Genomic DNA, 7,219 nt, shown 5'->3' on the forward strand with positions numbered 1-7,219 from the left:
CATTAAACCAGTTAAAAGAGAAAAAGGTAGAGTGCATTAAAGAACACAGGAAAAAATAAACAAGTAGAGTGCATTCCATCAGTTCACAAAAAGCATCTGAGAACAGTGGGGTTTTGAGTCTAGATTTGAAACGGGCTACAGTTGGAGCACCTGTGATGTCATCAGGAAGTTGGTTCCAGAGCTGATCAGCATAGCAGCTAAAGGCTGCTTCACCATGTTTAGTTCAGACAGTAGTTATTACCAACAGATTTCTCTCCAGTGATGTGAGAGGTCTAGCAGGTGTGCACTGCTGAAACATATCTGAGAGATATTTTGGTCCTGCACCATTAGGTAATTTATAAACAAGCAGCAGCGCCCTAAAATCAATTCTGTGTCTTACTGGAAGCCAGTGTAAGGATTTAAGTACCAGAGTAATATGGTCAGTTCTTTTGTAAGAACTCTAGCAGCTGCATTTTGTACAAACTGAAGTCCTTTTGTGTCAAGTTGAGTAGCAATTCTGAGTCTCTCCTCATTTTTCCCAAATGAGATTATTTCACTTTATCCTTATCTGGCTGAAGGAAATTCTGAGACATTCAGCTGTTAATTTGGTCAATGCACTGACAAAGAGATTCTAGGGGAAAAAGGTCATTAGGTGAGAGGGCTGGGTGGTCGTTAGGTGAGAGGGCAGGGTGGTCGTTAGGTGAGAGGGCAGGGTGGTCGTTAGGTGAGAGGGCTGGTTGGTCGTTAGGTGAGAGGGCTGGGTGGTCGTTAGGTGAGAGGGCTGGGTGGTTGTTAGGTGAGAGGGCTGGGTGGTCGTTAGGTGAGAGGGCTGGGTGGTCGTTAGGTGAGAGGGCTGGGTGGCCGTTAGGTGAGAGGGCAGGGTGGTTGTTAGGTGAGAGGGCTGGGTGGTAGTTAGGTGAGAGGGCAGGGTGGTTGTTAGGTGAGAGGGCAGGGTGGTTGTTAGGTGAGAGGGCAGGGTGGTCGTTAGGTGAGAGGGCAGGGTGGTCGTTAGGTGAGAGGGCAGGGTGGTCGTTAGGTGAGAGGGCTGGGTGGTCGTTAGGTGAGAGGGCTGGGTGGTCGTTAGGTGAGAGGGCAGGGTGGTCGTTAGGTGAGAGGGCTGGGTGGTCGTTAGGTGAGAGGGCTGGGTGGTCGTTATGTGAGAGGGCAGGGTGGTCGTTAGGTGAGAGGGCAGGGTGGTCGTTAGGTGAGAGGGCTGGGGGGTAGTTAGGTGAGAGGGCTGGGTAAATTTGGGCGTCATCAGCATAGCTATGATTAGAGATCTCATTGTCTTTAATGATTTGTCTAAGCAGGAGCACATAAAGGTTGAATAACAAAGGCCCAAAGATCGACCCCTGGGGGACATCACAGGTCAAGGATGTTGGTGTTGAGGATTAGTTTCCAATGCCAACAAAGAAGCTCATGTATTGTAAGTATGATCTAAGCCACTTGATAACCCACCCAGTGTTCCAGTATGTGTAGTAATATGTTAATATGTTATGATCAACAGTGTCAAAGGCCGCACTAAGGTCCACTAACACCAGGACTGATGTTTTGCCTGAATCTGTATTAAGGCGTATGTTGTTTAAAACCTTAATGAGAGCTGTTTCAGTGCTGTGATTAGCATAGAAGCCTGACTGAAAGTCATCAAAATACCCATTTAACGTTAAGAAGGGGGTTAGTTGATTAAAAATGACTTTTTCAATGATTTGCCAACAAATGGTAGATTGGATATGGGCCAGTAATTGTTCAGTATGGAAGCATCTGGATTATTCTTTTTAAGGAGGGGCTTTATAACAGCTGTTTTGAGGGTCTTAGGGAATGTGTCAGACAGCAGCGATACATTTGCAATTTTAAGCAGGTCTGCTGCTACGAGGTGAAAAACAGATTTGAAAAAGTTGGTAGGTAAAGTATCTGAGCAGCATGTGGAAGTGTTGAGATTCTGTAGTGTTTTTTCCAGAGTTTCACCGTCTATCAAACTAAGTTGTGACGTCAAGTTGAGTTCTCCATTCTTTGTTGCTGGTAATTCCAAATGTTTAGTTGTCAGTAATTGAGATGATATGTTCTGCCTGATTTTATCAGTTTTACCTTTGGAAAAGGACGCAAACCCGTCACACTTATTGACAGAGAGAAGCTCAGATGCCAACTGTGAAAGGGAGTTAATTAACTTCTCGACAGTTGTGAATAGCACACGAGTATTGTATATATTTCTACTGATGATGTTAGAGAAAAAAGACTGTCTTGCTTTGCGTATTTCATCTCTTTATGGATTTCATAGAGGATCTGGAGTTTGTATGTGTGCCATTTTTCTTCAGCCTTCCTACACTCTCTTCTCAGGAGTTTAACAGGTAGACTTTGTTTTCATGGTGCTTTCTGTTTGTCGGTGACTGTCTTACCTCTTACTGGAGCAATGTCATCCATAATATTGACCATTTTTGAATGAAAAGTATTCAGCAAATCATCTACAGAGTCTGACAGTTGACTTGAGGTCCTTGAAAGTGGCTGCTCAGAGAGAGCACCTGTGTGATCATTTCTGACTCTTCTTTACAGTCAGAGGTCTGTTCTGAATGTGTGGGGACATAGACACATTAAAGAACATACAGGAATGATCAGACACGTATACACACACACACACACACATATATTTGTATATATGTATATGTGTATAGAGCAGTCACTGCATGCCCTCCTCAGTTGGATGTTTAGTTTTCTTCTAATGCACATTGTTTAAAAATGTGAGATCCAACCCCCAAGACTAAGCTAAAGTAACTAAAGTAAAAATGTGTCTTATAGTGCTATAGATTCTTAAAGTGTAGTACTCAGTGGTCCGTTTCCACCAAACACAGCCATTCTCTATCCCTATTCTCTGAGTGACTCAAGTGGAAAATGTTTTAGAAAAGGCAAGTTGTAGTGTTCCAGTGTGGGAGAAGACAGTAAATCTGTTTTAGATGTGTGTTTAATTGTATCACAGGAGATTTAATGAAGATGAAGTTGTTTTTCACTAGATGGTTCTCTTTAAACAGTCTGAGGTATGTCAGCTCCACGGCAGACATGAGTGGGACCACCCGAGCTGGCGCAGGGCTGCTGTAGTAGGAAACAGGAATTTGATCCTTTTCCAAAATCTATTCCTCTTCAGAACAAAAGAACAAAGCTAAGACATGGTGGGGAAAGTAAACAGAGTGCAATGGGGAATGCGCACACGCACACGTAGACACACACAAACACACACACACACGTGTGTCCTGTTGTGTCTTTAATGCCCTCCACATGCACACATTGAGTGGCAGATCTGTGTGTACATATGTAGAGACTGCTAATCAAACAAACCACAGGAAACTCTTCATTGTCTCCTCTCTCTATCTCTCTATCTCACTCTCTTGCTCTCTCTCTCTCTCTCTCTCTCTCTCTCTCTCTCTCTCTCTTGCTTTCTCTCCCTCTTTCTCTCTCTCTCTCTCTCTCTCTCTCTCTCTCGCCCCCCCCCCTCTTTGTTTCCCCTTGCTGTGTTTGGTTTATGCAGATTATTTCTGGTTTTGACTGGTATTTCTGGTTTTGACTGGTAGTGCAGTGGAAATGGTCTATGGTGTTGCAGTGCAGTGCTCTCAGATGGAACCTGGGCTTCAGCCTGTTCAGCTCCATAGACTAAACCAACCACACTCAGCTCCATAGACTAAACCAACCACACTCAGCTCCATAGACTAAACCAACCACACTCAGCTCCATAGGCCAAACCAACCACACTCAGCTCCATAGACTAAACCAACCACACTCAGCTCCATAGACTAAACCAACCACACTCAGCTCCATAGAATAAACCAACCACACTCAGCTCCATAGACTAAACCAACCACACTCAGCTCCATAGGCCAAACCAACCACACTCAGCTCCATAGACTAAACCAACCACACTCAGCTCCATAGACTAAACCAACCACACTCAGCTCCATAGGCCAAACCAACCACACTCAGCTCCATAGACTAAACCAACCACACTCAGCTCCATAGACTAAACCAACCACACTCAGCTCCATAGACTAAACCAACCACACTCAGCTCCATAGGCCAAACCAACCACACTCAGCTCCATAGACTAAACCAACCACACTCAGCTCCATAGACTAAACCAACCACACTCAGCTCCATAGGCCAAACCAACCACACTCAGCTCCATAGACTAAACCAACCACACTCAGCTCCATAGACTAAACCAACCACACTCAGCTCCATAGACTAAACCAACCACACTCAGCTCCATAGGCCAAACCAACCACACTCAGCTCCATAGACTAAACCAACCACACTCAGCTCCATAGACTAAACCAACCACACTCAGCTCCATAGGCTAAACCAACCACACTCAGCTCCATAGACTAAACCAACCACACTCAGCTCCATAGACTAAACCAAGCACACTCAGCTCCATAGACTAAACCAAGCACACTCAGCTCCATAGACTAAACCAACCACACTCAGCTCCATAGACTAAACCAACCACACTCAGCTCCATAGACTAAACCAACCACACTCAGCTCCATAGACTAAACCAACCACACTCAGCTCCATAGGCCAAACCAACCACACTCAGCTCCATAGACTAAACCAACCACACTCAGCTCCATAGGCTAAACCAACCACACTCAGCTCCATAGACTAAACCAACCACACTCAGCTCCATAGGCCAAACCAACCACACTCAGCTCCATAGACTAAACCAACCACACTCAGCTCCATAGACTAAACCAACCACACTCAGCTCCATAGGCCAAACCAAGCACACTCAGCTCCATAGACTAAACCAACCACACTCAGCTCCATAGACTAAACCAACCACACTCAGCTCCATAGGCTAAACCAACCACACTCAGCTCCATAGGCCAAACCAACCACACTCAGCTCCATAGACTAAACCAACCACACTCAGCTCCATAGACTAAACCAACCACACTCAGCTCCATAGGCTAAACCAACCACACTCAGCTCCATAGACTAAACCAACCACACTCAGCTCCATAGGCCAAACCAACCACACTCAGCTCCATAGACTAAACCAACCACACTCAGCTCCATAGACTAAACCAACCACACTCAGCTCCATAGACTAAACCAACCACACTCAGCTCCATAGACTAAACCAACCACACTCAGCTCCATAGACTAAACCAACCACACTCAGCTCCATAGACTAAACCAACCACACTCAGCTCCATAGGCTAAACCAACCACACTCAGCTCCATAGACTAAACCAACCACACTCAGCTCCATAGACTAAACCAACCACACTCAGCTCCATAGACTAAACCAACCACACTCAGCTCCATAGACTAAACCAACCACACTCAGCTCCATAGACTAAACCAACCACACTCAGCTCCATAGACTAAACCAACCACACTCCTTTGCAGGCTCTGTTTCCCCTTAACTCTTACCCTACACACATATAAACAGCAGGTCCACATTGCAGTTTACATCTCATCAGTGAAATGATCTGAGTGTATCACCAGCACACACACATACACACACACACACACACACACACACCCACACACACACACACACACACACACCCACACACACACACAGGAACCTCAGTGTGTGATGCTGGCCCCCCTGGCCGTGACTTTGTGTCTAACTCTGGGCTCCAGCAGGACACAGCATATATGTACAGAAGCACTCACACACTTTTATTTCCCTGAGGATGTAACATGACTGGATGAATTACTGGAGAGACAACATGTTCCCCACAGTACACACACACACACACACACACACACACACACGCACATACAGAGAGACGGAGTCTTACAATGATGACCAGTTTTCAGCTTTAGAACATTTAAACTGTGCAGAGCTGGATCTGAACCGTGGATCACACGCCTGCCATGTCATTCTGTTTTCTTTGATCTTTACAGATCGCTAAGAACAACTTACACATATTTTGATTTTTCATTTAACGGCAATGGCACATCTCTTTACTGTTTCTCTCTGGGGAAATATGAGGGATTTTTCACACACGAGCGTCAGAGTTTCAGTTGTACTGCTTTGATATATGTGGCTGTCTCACCCAAAGCCTGCAGCGAGAGTAAAACAGCAGTGTGACACTGTCGGGACCTGAGAGAGCTGAGACTGCGTATCACGCTGTCGGGACCTGAGAGAGCTGACACTACATGAGGAGCAGGATCACAGTCAATGGACACAGTTTATATGAGACTACACATCTCCTCTGCCCAACCTCCGCCACAACTCAGCTAACAGGCTGTGTGTGTGTGTGTGTGTGTGTATCTGTGTGTTTCTGTGTGTGTGTCTAGTGTCTGTAGTTTTTTTATGTTGACACCCTTGCTGAGTTTATTGATTTTTCCTTATTGAATTGAATTGAATTGAATTGAATTGAATTGAATTGAACTGAACTGAAAATGGTTTTGGTGCTGAAGAAGATTCTCGTGTGGGGCTGGCATCTGTTTGTGTGTGACACAGAAGCTGCGAGGATGGTGTATATTTAAACATCACAACAGTAATAGCTGCCCTATCTCTGAATGCCCTGCAAATGTACCTCTTCAGACGGCTCATCTGGGACTCTCACATCAAACAGGCTCTGTTTATTTACCTCTGCTCCGTAAGCATCTCCCAAACCCCTCAGCCCTAATCTAGACCTCATATCTATTCCCATCTGGACCGAGGGCACCTGTGGAGCTATTGTCCTCTGAGGATTTGACGACAAAAGCACAAATGTACTGTGATTGTTGTACAAGTGAATTAAATTATTGTGAATAGATGAGAGCAGTGAATGGCTCTGTATATATTATGTACCAGACTCTGACCTCTGACATGAGCAGAAAATAATCTAATTTTATATTTCATTTAATTTCTCATCTCTACTGCTCTCTTCCTGGAGTTTGGCTTTGTTTATTTTGAAAAAGCGCGTCTTGCTAATCCGTTGGCCTCGGGTTTTCAATTAATCTGTTTGTTTTTTCATATCTATATAAATATAAAAGGCAGCTGTCTGTTCATAAAGCACATGCCACTGCATGGGTCAGGGCAGGTCAAAGGTCATGCCACTGCATGGGTCAGGGCAGGTCAAAGGTCATGCCACCGTATGGGTCAGGGCAGGTCAAAGGTCTTCTGTTCTCTCTGTGTGTGACCCCATGGTATGACCTGGTAACAGAAAATAGTCATCAGGGAATATAGAGATATTCACACCATTCATTGACCTGACCAATGTCCACAGTCTCTGACCCACCATCTGCTGAC

The sequence above is a fragment of the Chanos chanos genome, chromosome 5 (genome assembly GCF_902362185.1).
Source record: "Chanos chanos chromosome 5, fChaCha1.1, whole genome shotgun sequence".
NCBI classification, from domain to species: domain Eukaryota; kingdom Metazoa; phylum Chordata; class Actinopteri; order Gonorynchiformes; family Chanidae; genus Chanos; species Chanos chanos.